Here is a 13519-nt window from a genome sequence, read left to right as displayed (position 1 = left end):
GGCAGCCATCAGTACATACACATCTTTAGGTCAGGGGTTGCTGAGCATGGAGAGATGCTGGCACACTGCAGCATTCCTACAAAGGCAGAACTTTCCTCTGAGCCCTTGGAAACAGGCTCTGCCTTGCTGCTTAGTGACACTGCTCCCCTGGGCTGCTTCCTGTTCTACTGTTGATATGGACATTAGAGATAGTTATAGTGTTGCTCTGTAATGACTTGTGCTAAGAAGCCACAGGAGAGGTGTGCCACAGAGCTTTTAATTTTCAGCAAGTTCAGTGGATAACAGAAAAATGAAGGTAAAATCTTTCTTGTTTTAGTGTTAGAGAAGATGGATTAAAGTTTAGAAGAAAAAAAGCTAGGATGCATTTTACCTTAAGACAACCAGGTGAATAAGCCTTAGGTCACATATATGGTCACCTGTAAGAGCTTTCCATTTTTGTATACTATCTCCTTTCCATGTCTGGAAATGCAAAAAACAAAACAAAACAACAAAAACAAAAACCAACCTTTGAATTACAAAGCTTAAATGATCAGTAGGAAAGCCATATAACAAGAAAGACATAGAGCTACGTCAGCTGGGTATTATACCCTATAAAATGTGGCTGTATGTTCTGAGCAACTAAAGAAAATGTTGGGATTCATTTTGTTCTGCTCTATTCTGATGGGCCAATGAGTGGGCCTGCAGTCTCAGTTTGACATCAATATCAGCTGTAGGTGCCACTGACATCTTCTTCCCACTCACAACCTTTTCTTTCCCTCTCATGTCTGTATCATTGTGTGTTCTCCCCTTACTTCTGTTTGGGTGCCTCCAGTGGTCTGGGATGGGAAGCCATCCAGCTCAAAAACTGAAAAATAAAGATAGCTCCACAGCGCATGTTTTTAAAGCTGGGTTAATTCCTCAATCTGACTCACATCGTGACTGAGCCCAGGCTAAGGAAGTGGGTAAAACCCATAGGGAAGTGGTAGTAATGCTGCAAATAGAGTATTGCCACTTAAGACAATATACCATGAGTAATTACCCCTGATAGGAAGGCGGCAGCATCAGTTGTGGCTCACCCAGCCCATCTCATGGAGGTCCGCATCACATTGTCAGCTCCTGGAGCAGCTCAGGCACTCTGTGTGGGACATGGGGTAGCACATGGCCCAAGGAAGGTGCACTGGGAAGCTGGGGCACCCGCTGGGCTCACAGAACAGCTGGATCCCCATGACCAGCCCAGATGTGGGTGCCTCATCAGATCCAAAAGTCAGGGCATGAACCTCACCTGGAACAGGGAAATTCAGAGAATGTGAATGTTACATTTAATAACATTAAAATTTTAATCTAATTTATGCTTTCTGAAGTCCCATTTTGCCACTTACTCTTTAAGATGAAAATAGAAGAGAAAGTCTTGCTGGCTGAATGTAACCGTCCCAGCATTTCTGTGTTTCATTGGCTTTTTCCTAATGCAGCACTCTCCTGGACTCAGAGGATCTATAAAAGCAGGAAGGATAATGCTAGAGGAAAAAACATTAAAGGCCCTCACCGATAAAGGTGCCAGAATGAAATCTCAGTTTTGGAAAGCTGTGCCTGAATAAATGTGTATGTATATTTTTTTCTCCTTCTTAAAACAAAGTTAAAAAAGAAAAAAAAAAAGACTTAAAAATTGCTTCAGTTTGGCAGTGGAAGAAGTTAGTGCGAGTAGTGCACTGAAATTGCACATCGTGTACAATAAGAAAATGTATGAAAAGATTTTGCCAAAGAAACGTTGATACACTTACGGCACTGTGGCAGGCACAGCTCCTCCTGTGTTTACGTTTCAGGAAAAGTAATTTCCCGTCAATCTGTGCCAGAGCGGGAGCATTTGCAAACACAGGTTACTCTAAAAATAAGTTGGAAGTGATGTAGTTTTGTACTCTTCGAAGAATGATACAGCCCGGGAACCATACAGCTTCTCAAAGATGAAAATCCCGTCTTAAAAAATAATCAGAGCAAAACAATGTCACACACTGCTTAATGAGCTTAAAACCACGAGCTTGTTCTCGCTCAGCAGTGGCAGCGCACGTTCTCCACATACCACTGCATGCAACAATAAGGAGCATTTGGAGGTCAAATTAGGAAAGGGGAAACTTTTGGGGAGCTTCAGAAAGTCAGTGTGAGTTTGGGATTTAACTCTGCTGCTTTTAATAGCTGCGGCACACCTGTATATCCCCTGTTGGGATTGCCAAGAGAGTTCCAGTGCAGCATTTCTATGATTCAGTGAATATACCTTTTAACAGGTAATAAGAAAGCAAGGGGTATGTGTGTGTAAATATACACGTGTGCATGTATGAATGAACATCTGCGTGTGCCTGCTGTGACACGTGTCTGTCCGTGGCTGTACATCTGACTTTGCCCCAGAAGAAGGAGCAGAGCTGTGAGAAGAGGCACAAGGCTTTGCGTTCTGTCTCGTGGGAAGGAGCTGGAGGCTGTTGCGTAACCTTATAGCTTGGCACGTATGGCCCCGCTGAGGTGCAGATTATGTCCATTATGTAACCACGTTTATACAGGAAGCTGACAGCATCTAAAGAGCTAAAAATAAGCAGATCTCTGTAATTTCAAGGGACAATATCTTAAACTTCTCACATACGGCGGCTTCTCTTTCAACAACAAAAATGTTCTTTTTAGACCTTTAATTTTTAGTTTAGGATGATATTTTATCATGTTGGCAGCCTGTTTTCTCCGAGAGAGGCAGAGCTCCTTTCTCATTTTTCCATTACAGCATAGATTCTTCTGGTTTTTATTTAAGGCAATGTCTTCTGTCTGTGAGAAGCAAAGCAGCCCAGAGTATTGGTTCTGCTTTTTCTCCCCAGACAGCCAAGCAGTCTGACATTTTTGGGCAGCTTGTGGAAAAATGACATTTGTTTGCATGATAGTAATAAACTTCCCAGTAGATTAGACAATAGATTATTCAGAGCATTTTTTACATTGCTCCTTCAAATGCTGGGCTCTGAGACAGAAAAAAAAAAAAAGAACATTTTCTTTAGACCTTAATGAAGTTGCTTCTTACTTTGTCTGTGGGTTCATTTGCTCAACATTTCCCTCAGGTAGGAGAGTGTTATGCTATGGAAACCCCATGGAACCAAAATGTCAGTTTCTGACTGAAGTAGGGCAGTGATGTACAAGGAGGGCAGCTCATTTTCCCATACTGACATTTGCTTTCTAGTCCTGTTCCTAATCTGTTTCCCCTTCCCCCTACTTCCCCACCTTATACAGCTGTGTATATTTCACCATGTAGAATGAAAGTGAACTGCAAAATATTTGCGGATGCCAGGGAAGTCCAGCGTTTCTTTTCTGCCCAGGGTTTCTGCAGGACATGGTAAAACAGTTACCTCTGACCTTCTTCCTGCCTCTCATCACCCTCACCAGGCTGCACTGGGAGCCAGGTATGGAGGCAGAGCCAGCATGTTCCACCTTACTGCTCTATCACACGTGCCTCCAAGCTTGGTGGAACTGAGCAATGCACAAAGGTCCCACAAAGTCATTGAGCCAGTGATGATGGCCACATTGGGTTTAATTTGTACAAGCATGAACTGAAGGCCTGTGAAAACTCCACAGAAATGAACTCTTCTTAAGTATCTGCACTGAACTTTTTGTGGAATTTAGACAAGTTACAGTTGTTTTTAACCTAGAAGGAGGGAGCAATAAGTCAAACTCTTCCTGGGCCCCTGTAGCAATTCAGGTAGTGACGTATCTTGGTCTGGAAGTAACTTACATGTTGCTGCATTCATACCTGAGCAGCAATACTCAGCTTTGAGTACACTTGGTTCAAATCCTGATATTAAATTGACCTGATTGTAGTGAAGGTGCTAACTGGAGTGGTTGTTACCCTGCTTTTGATTGCAAGTACTTGATCTGTGATTTTCCAGAATGCAGTCTCCTATTTATCTTGTGCTTCTACAGGGACACAACCCCATCTGATTTAAGATGGTGTTTGATCATTGATTTGCAGTAGCTGAAAATGAGACATTAAATATTCATGCGTGCTTTGTGCATCATCAGATTTTTCCTTTCAGGCTGGCACTGGTCCATTTGTTCCTAGCACCCACCAGCTGCTAGAAGGATGGTCTGCAGTAATTCCTTAAAATAGCAAGTATCTTAAAATACTCTAAAAAGCAGCAGGTCATATGGCTGCAGATGATGGATAGGCTGCACTGGAGCATCATCACAGAGTGAGGCTCATTAGATTTCTTCAAAGTCCCCTGTTCGAATCCAACCCCTACACGAGGCTTACCAAGGTTTACATGACTCCTGTCTTCAAATAATTGCAATAATCCCTTGCACTGGCAACACTGAATTGTTGTGTTTCCTCCAACAATAACATTTAGTTCTAACAAAATACTCAGCTGGGGGGGCTGGGAATGAATCAAATGCCTTTTAAAATTCTTGCTGTTGCATTACAGTTATTCTGTAGGAGTGGGAAGAAAGGAATGTCGCCTGAACCTGCGGGTGCTGGGTACAATCTGGAATCACTGCTGTGTGTACGGGGTGTTCTGCACAGCCCAGGGCTCTGATCTTACCCCAGTGTAAATGCAAAGAAACTCTGCTGGGCTTCCAGGAAACTTGGTGGGAGGAAAAGTAGCTCCCTCCCATTGTGCAGGGTAACCTTTTGTTTTATTTCTGTAAGAATGATCAGAACATCAAGTGCTATTTATTTTTGTCTTTCAGTTATTACTTTACAATTGAATTAGGAAAATAGACTGAGAGGAAAACTATTTCATAATAGAACCAGTTCAAATTAGCAGTCATCTTTTGGTATTTGTTATTAGTGTTAGAAATACAAGAAAAAGGATGACAACATGCCAAGAAGACCACATCTAGTCCATAAACGAGCAGTGTTGCAGGAAACCCAGGTGTCCCAGGAGTTAGAGTTTAAGCTCCCTTGTGACCACAGTCTTCACAGAGGCTGATGTATCCTCAAAGAATGTGAGACTCCTTTGCTTCGCACATGGTATGATCTTTATAATATTCTAATGCACTATCACATGAAGACGATGTGATAGAAACGCGGACCACTCAGGCTATTCTAGGATTCAGGCCATAATATTAATTCTATAACATCAGCATCCAAAATATAGCTCTGAGTGCAAAGGCTATCCTCTTTGGCAAAGGGAGGTACTGAAAACCTTTAGACTTGAAGCAGAGGGGAGCTTAGCCAGGCTGGACCTAGGCCAGAAAAGTATTTTGATTATTTCAGTATGTGCCAGAAATGGATCCAGTTACTGGCATCAAGAGGATCATGGAACACAGAGCTAAGCATAAAGACTGATTATATGGATGTTTCAGAGGGCCATTAAATCAAGCCATCAAACCAGCTGCCTCTTTGCTAGGGCTATAACCCTCATTTCCCAGGCTGGAATACTGTCAGGTGTAATTGTCTACAGATGAGAGACATCTATGCAGCACAGAGTGGACAAAAAGTAAATGACATGAGGGCACTTGATCAGTTTTCTTTATATTTGATATTCAGGACTCCATCTGTCTAGCAGACCACCAGAATGCAAACACTCTCACAGTAGACAATAACAAAGTTCCACTGTGGTGGCAAAATGAGCTGAGATATCAAGGCAGACAAATCCTGAGCCACACAAAGGCTGGTGGCTTGCTTGCTAAGCTCTGCTCCCCTCTGTCTAACAGTCCCAAACTTTCCTCTTAATAGATTAAACTTTACTGCAAAATTGCTACCGGTACCTATATTCCAATGTGCCATAGGTATTTTACAATGCTGACTTAGAGCTTTTGATGCTTTATTCAGCTTATTCCTCAAATGTGCTGTGGGAAATAGCTCTGCTGCAATATTCATACTGGAAGGTACCCTATCAAGGCTTCAAAACACTATAAAATATCCCATGGCTATTCACAATGCTCAGGATTCAGCACCTTCATCAGGATCAGTGAAGTACTGTGCTAAAGTGGTTTGAATCTCAGCTACAACCAGTCACCAGTGCCACTGAGTCAGTCAGATAATGAGATCCTGCTCCATTTTTATTAATAACTATGCTGCATATTCTCCTGCCTTTACTGACCAGAGATACTCTGCAAAATCTCATCTAGGCAAATAGCCAAAGGACACACTCAGTGGTCTAATGAGCCCCCACCCTTATTAAGGAAGGAAGAGCTGGAAGCAGTGCATCCTCCTGTTCTGTTCTCCTTGAGGCTGCTGCAAGCTCTGGAGTTTTCAGGGTCATCTCCCTCATTTCCTTCATCACTGACCTCTGGGCATCTCCGAGCATATCACTTCCAAATCCAGATCAGGCACAGCAAGCAAGGCTCACTTCTGTCAGCATAACTTAAAGCAGGCAAAATTTGTTCCAGCTCATCAGACTTCTGAGTGCATCAGCTTGAGCTTTGTTGATAAAAAGTCAACAGAAGGATTATTCAGTAAAAAAACAGGGAGTGAATTGGATCTCAGGCGCATGAAAATACTTGTTTTATAAACTATGCATGTCTTTGATAAGGTTGTTTAGTGACTGGTGGCCTGTTGAGACAGCCTGCTGTAGGCCATCAAGGTTGTGCTGAGTGAATGTCATCCTGAGTAACAATATTAACCAGAAAGGAGAAAAGATCAGTGTCTTTTGTCATCGTTTGTACTTTTTCTAATCCCTTGATATGAATAGCATAATGTCACTTGTAAAGTTTCTGTTACAAGACAAATGCCAAGGTTTGGAAGCATATCTCTCTGCCCTAGATTAAGTGAGGTAGAGAGATATGGAGTTTATTTAATTTGATGAACGCTTTTCTTTATCACTAAGTCAGTTCTTTATTTTCAGCAGTCTTTTGTGATCTGGTTCAATTAATACCCTGTATGTCCATCCAGTTCTGAACCATCTTTTTTAAGGCATTTTCACTAGTCCTAGTGAGAGCTGCGTGCTGTCCAATAAAGACATATATCTCCTACTTTCTGCTCTCTTCTGGGAATGGCTGCTCACTGGGCACTCAGTCAACTGGACACCAGGACAGGCTGCCTCTGTACTGGCATATTTTACAGAAGAAAATATTATCAGCAGAAGAGGTATAACTGGGTACACTTGTCCTGCTTTTTGTCAGTTAGGATAGATAGAAATGAAAGCATAAACAGAAATGTTTCAGTGTGTGATGCTGTTCTGGACAAGTAAAAGCAGATCTGAAAAGCCTGGGTGAAGGAAGAAATACTGAGAAGATCCTGGGCATGGGGCTTCCTTTCTGCATGCTCAAAACAATGACTGGAGCGCCTGCTCCTGCTGGAGTGTGTGTGTGCCTGTGGTGGCTGAATGCTGCCAGCGGGATGGGGTCAGAAGCCAACCATGTGCTCACACAGGAATATGAAATGGCAATGGCTTCCTCCTTAACAATGCAGCAGCCACAAATATCTTTCCGTTAAAGTCTCCCACGGCAAATGATTCTTCTGCTTGTCGTGACTTTGCCTGTCAACACGTAGAGGCCCTGTGCGGGAAGGCCTCGCTGAAACCTGCGATACATCTCCCAGGGCTGTGCCCAGCCCTGCTGCCCACATCTACCACTGCAGACAGGGACAGGAGTGGAGCAGAAGGGCAGGAGGTGACAGAGCGCTCACAGGGCAGACTTAATATTGCAGTTTAAAATTGCATGCTGCAATTCATGAAAAAACAATTGTAGGGTTTTGCTGCCCTCTGGCAGGATTTTCTTGCAGCTCTGATTCTCTGTGAAATCCAAGCGCAGCGCTTAGTGATGGTGCTGAGCAGGAAGGTTTCTGCTCACAGAGGGCAGCACTTGGGCACTGTGGAGACTTGAAGGCTTCCCTGCCTTTCCTAGCTGCTTGGAGGCACAGCAAAGCAAACTAGATGCTGCTGGGCAATACTGCTACAGCTTCCCTCCTGGAAAGCCAGAAGCACTTGCTGTTCCCAGACAGAGGCTGGGGTACAGGGCAGAGCTGTTGTGTTGGCAGGAGCCCCTTGTCCCTTCTCTCCATTTTTCTAGGGCAGCAAGGCTGTCCCTAAGGCTGGTAGTTCTGTTGGTTGCAAGAACAACTCCATAATTTTCCAGCTTTTGCCATTCATCCTTCTAGACAGAAAATTCCTTTTGACCTCTAGTGTTGAGAGTCCCTGAATGGCTGTGCTGAATATGGTTTTTGGTATGATATATGCTTTCAGAGAGATACTGTGCAAATTAGACTGATTTTCATTAAAGCCATTTTCCAAAAGGCCCATTAATGTCAATATGCCTTTTGTGGATATATGAATAGTTGTTTTGAACACCTCTTCACTAAATGCACAGCAAATCTCAAGAGGGGGGATTTCTTTAATGAAAGCTGAATTCTGCTCCACGTTGGTTCTGGTGACTGCCTGCATACTCAGCAGAAGGAACAGAAGGAAAAGGCATAACTAGGACATCAGATGACTGTCCTCCATCCATGGCATATTAAAAGTACCTAGGTTGCCTTAGATGTTGATGCTTTTTTTTTTTGCAGGTACCTGAAATTAAGTTGTGCTAGTCCTAGCCTAAAATTGCAAGGAAATAGGAGTGTGGAGATGTCCATAAAAGTACCCCAAGTACACAGATATATCTGATTGATTTTCAGGTTTGAGATAAAGAAAAGATAACACGTACCTGATAGGAATGCACTTCCTGTTCCCATTAGTACATGTAACCATCTGGCTGCCCATGTGAAACCCATGGTCCTCACCTCCAGTGAGTCACAGTCCCAGAAGACATGAACAGATAGGCAAGGAAGGAGGAAGAGGTGGGACTCCAATGCAAACCCATGATCATCTCTGATACTTGGTTTTATGGCTTTGTGGGATGTCCTCAGGGTTTTGAACACGGAGGAAACCTAGGGTCGGAGAGTGCATAAGAGCAAGAAAGTGACATCTGTTCTGATGAGAAAGCAAAGCAGAGGAAGTTGTGGCAGTACTAGCTTCACAGAGAGGCACAGTCTCTCACTGTACCTGGGACATGTCTTTACCGCAGAAGTCATTTACTCTGTGAGCAAAGGATCATCACAGAGAATAGACGCAAAGAAACTATTACAGTTTAACAATCTATTATTCTACATACTGTAAGCTCTTTGTGGCTTTTATACTCTTGTGTATTAAACTCAGGCTTACTGATCTAACTGAGTCCAGGCATACCAATAATCAGATGATGATTTTTTTTTTTCTGATGGGTTTATTGGGATCTCCACTGTTCTCCCTCTTTCTCTCACTTTTTCTATTTCCCTCCATCCTTCTTATATATACACATTTTGCTCTTTGCCTGGTTTCTTTCTTGACTAACATACACATAAAAAGCAGTGACCATTTGACTAATGATTCTGCTCATGAAAGTGGTCTCAGGTTTTGGCATCAAAGTCCACATTGCACAATAGAGTTCTGTGCAGAGCTATCACAGCTGGTCTGGAAGGCGCTAGCTCAATGTGACAGTGCAGCCAGGCTAATAAACAGCTCAGAGCAAGCTTTCATGGATCTGCTTTATTGCTGTCAGGGGTCTGAACTTGTATCCCTTTATAGTACTGCACAGTGACAGTGAAATATGTATGCTTATTTAGAGCTATTTGGAGTATGTCTGGCTGACATTGTCCTAGGCAGGTCAGGGGCATTCACAAAGCTATGAAGATGGTGATAGAAGCTAAGGTTTGATTTTATAGTTGCCTTTATTACTTAGAGAGCTTGAAGGATAAGAAACCGTTTCTTTATCCTTTCAACTATAACAGCCCCAGCCACTAAAACTCCCCGAGGCCCACAGGAGTGATGGTTGCATCCCTAGTGATTTTAGTAAGATCTAAACTGATAAGACAAGCTGAATCACACACTTACTCCGAGATACTACATCTGAAAATCTATCCCTTTGTTTTAATTAGCTTGTGTCTAATTTGTTTATTCAGTGTTTGTTAGCATGGTAGAAACAGCTATATATGGAGTAAGTATTGATGTCTCTCTTCTGTTACATTTTACAAACTAGAAGGTCTGCATAGTGCTGTCTTTTAAGTTGTAAAGTACTGCCTGAAAATGGGATGCTATCAAGCATTATTCACATTTCAGCCCCTGCCATGAGTGTGCATAACATTCATCTGGACTTCTCTTGCTGTGAAACCAGTCTGACCACCAGTTCTGGAGAAGAAACATTTGATGGCTGCCCAGAACACACTGAAAAGCGTGTGCACCCTGAGGTACAATCTAGTGCTGAACCTGAAAATGTTTCATATCACTGGGAGCATATTAGCTAAAACAAGAGGGCAAACCTCTGGAGAAAGACAGCTGTGACATTAACTATGACATTCCAGTTAAGAACTTCCATAGATCAGCAGCCATGGACTGGGAGCACTGGAGACCTCTGTGAGACTGCAACTGGGATACAGAACATGTTTACAGGAAAATGTACAGAAAATTAATTTCTGACATGAAAGAGAATATTTCAGCAGCTGATGTTGAACATTTAGCCAGACCTTCCTTTGAAGAAAGTGCAAAACCTTTTATGGGGAAACAATTGCATTAGGAATAGAAAACAAGACTAAGAGCTTGTGGGGATATTACTGATACCCTGACCATCACAATTACAATTTCTGTGATCAGAACTGCACTGGTTCCTGCCCAGAGAGTGAAGCTTTGAGGAAAATAAACTTTCCTGGCTCTGGGATAGAAGTGCATCCTTATATCCTTTCACTGGCATTAATAAATGCCTTGGAAACAGTAAAATCTTTCTGCACTTTTCTCAGCTTAGAGCTGATGAATCAATAAGGATTTTCTCCATGACATCCCAAGGTTATGCCTTCTCCATATTTGTGCATAATTGTCTAGGTTATAGAGAAAAACCTTTACTATTTCTATTTGTTGTAAACTCTTGCCGGAACATTGTGGGCTTCATTTATGTTCTAACCATTCTTGCAGATGGTACATTGAGATGGAAAACCTCCATCTTGAGCCAACTCTGCTAGTTGTCTCCATGCTTGAAGAGCTCAATGTTTTGAAGAAAAAAATGCAGTCTAAAATACTTTTTTTTTTTTTTGCTTTAGTTTATCACTATGCAATACTCGAACATGCATTTGAATGGATTAAAAGGATTTCACCAATCTGATGTAGAATGCATCAGGAGGAAGTTAATACATTAATCCTCTCTGATGTACTTTCTTCTGCTCAGGTATGCAATCACTAACTAATCCCCAGATAGCTGCCCTTTTATAGAAAAGAAACTGAGGAAAAGATGTTAGCAACCTGTTCACTGTTACAACTTAGAAAATTGCTCAGGTTAGATATTGAAACCAGAAGCCTTTCTGCATTGCTCCATCTAAAAAACATATAATTTTTTTTTCACTCCTACCTTGGGGTAGAAAAATAGTACACCAGAAGAAATGAGTACTGCTCACATCAGCTGAAACACACACAAATATTTTCAAGAACCATATCTTAACATAGTTCTTCTTTACTTAATTGTGGATATCTTCTCAGAAATTCCATGAAGACAACAGATTTTTTGTGAAAAAGCAGCATAAACCCTTCTGTTACAACCCTAGTTTCCTTCTCCTGCTATACCAGCAGGTCTCAAATTGTGTATTTCAGAGTTTAGTAAATGAGCTGTAATCACTTTTTAAAGGCCATTTTCAGCTTTTCAGCCAAAGTACATAGCAGCTAAACTGGGAAAGAGAACTTACTCCCTCTATTAGGTCCCACTACTCCTCTAACATTGCTATCACCTGCTACACTACAGTTGGAATGCATTTGCCTTTCCTTTCTGAAGGCCTGGCTTTGGGCCTCTTTGTGTGTTGTGAGGCAATGTCCTTGTTATCTGTTGGGGATGGGAGAAATGGGAAAGGATCTCAAAACAAAGGCAGAACATTGTATATCTGAAGAGGGCTGGGGGAGAGGAGCAAAACCTGCCATTAATATACATTCTGCGGTCATCCACAGGTTTTATTACTGATTTACTGAGTACAACAGCTGAATCAAGTGGCAGACTATGGAAACAATGCAATTCACACCTGGACAAAACAGAGTGATGATGGAAAAAACTATTTTGAACCTCTGGCTGTCTATGTCGTCTTTTCTTTGGGCAATTCTTCTGAGTTAGGGAGTTTCCTAATACCTATCTACTTTCTCGACCTAACTCTAATGGATGTGGATTGCTCAGGATGAGGTATGCTGTAAAGCTGAAGATTTACTTGCTCATCTGGTTCCTAGCTAGACTTGAAGGATCAAGACACTTGCTTTGGTGGTTTTATACAGCTCACCCTTCCTTAGCTTTGCAAGAAGATACAAGGGTGTCAAGAACAGCCACAGGCTGGTATTTAACTCATTTATGCCCAGTTTCTGTCATTTTTTTTTCCCTTAAGTAAGTTTTCTACTTTGATTCTTGATGTGACATGGTCCTCAGTCTCCACTAAATCTATGATGGCATCTAGGGATTCACTTGCCTATCAATGTCTTTCATCTTCAGTGCTTATGGCACAGCGTTTTACTTGTTGCTGATCCTTAATTACTGATCAAATTGGAGATAAAGATCCATGCACCACCTGCTCTTCTCTTAGAGTGGGCAATTTAAGTAAAAAGCACAGTAAAAGACATCTTTTTGAAACAAACTTATAAAGAGCATGAAAACTCACAATGAAATTATTAAGATTTTCCAAGTGCTGCATTTCCTCTTTCATTTAATGTTGCACAGTGCCAGTATTCCCCCTCCTGTAGTGTATGCCTATTTAGTGTACCATTTTCTACGATTTTTTATAAGAAACTGTGAGCTTCTAGGGAAAGTACTATTAACAGTGCATGCTTTGGAATCACAGCTTTAAAATTGGAGTGGGACTGGAAAACAGCTGATTGACATAGCAGAATGGCTCCCTCCTTATCCTTATCAGCAAAAACAGAATTAATGGAATGCTTCTGGGAATTCTCATGTTAAGAATCCCACTTTAATTAAAAGATTTTAGTTGCTTTTAGTAGTAATGAGATGTCAAATAATAACAGTTACATTTTGCATTAAAGTGAATTAAAATGCACTCTTTTCCCAGTGTTTATTCACTTGCTTATTACCAATATCTTAGGCTATATCTGTTTGCAAGAATCAACTTATATTTAATAATCTTTGTACTCTAGACAGCAAGTCTTGAGCTACAATAAATAATAGTTTGTGAGAACCAGTATGAAAAGAAAACACACTACAGTGGACTGATACATAAATTACCATTGGATTGCTTCGGAAAGGCTGTGAAATGCTGAGTTAGCCTGACAGTGATCTCTTTACAATGTAGCAAGATCTTATTAACACTATTGGAGAAAGTGCTGCCTTGGGAGCTGCAGGTATTATTTGGAGAGAGATGAATTTAACTTTGTAAGGTAAGCCTGTGCCTGAATTAAATGCAATGTGTAAGATCCTCATTTTATCCTATTAAATAGACACTAAGTGCATCAGTTCAGTACCAGCAGAACTGACTGCTTAATATGTCTTTGTTGTCTCCCAGTAAGGATGACCATGAAACATGCAGTTCTTCCTGGCCAGCATAGTTGTGTGTAGCAAAACCAAGCAATCCATGGTAAGGAAAGAAGCCAGCAGCTAATAA

The 13519-nt window shown here is 41.6% G+C and overlaps 1 pseudogene; it reads left to right on the top strand.

The window, feature by feature from the left end:
- Positions 1-9998: 9998 nt before the first annotated feature.
- On the top strand, positions 9999-13294 carry LOC104909510 (annotated as a pseudogene).
- The last annotated feature ends 225 nt before the right edge of the window (positions 13295-13519 follow it).

Source organism: Meleagris gallopavo, chromosome 1, assembly GCF_000146605.3.
Source record: "Meleagris gallopavo isolate NT-WF06-2002-E0010 breed Aviagen turkey brand Nicholas breeding stock chromosome 1, Turkey_5.1, whole genome shotgun sequence".
NCBI lineage: Eukaryota > Metazoa > Chordata > Aves > Galliformes > Phasianidae > Meleagris > Meleagris gallopavo.
This window is presented reverse-complemented; position numbering and strand designations above follow the sequence as displayed.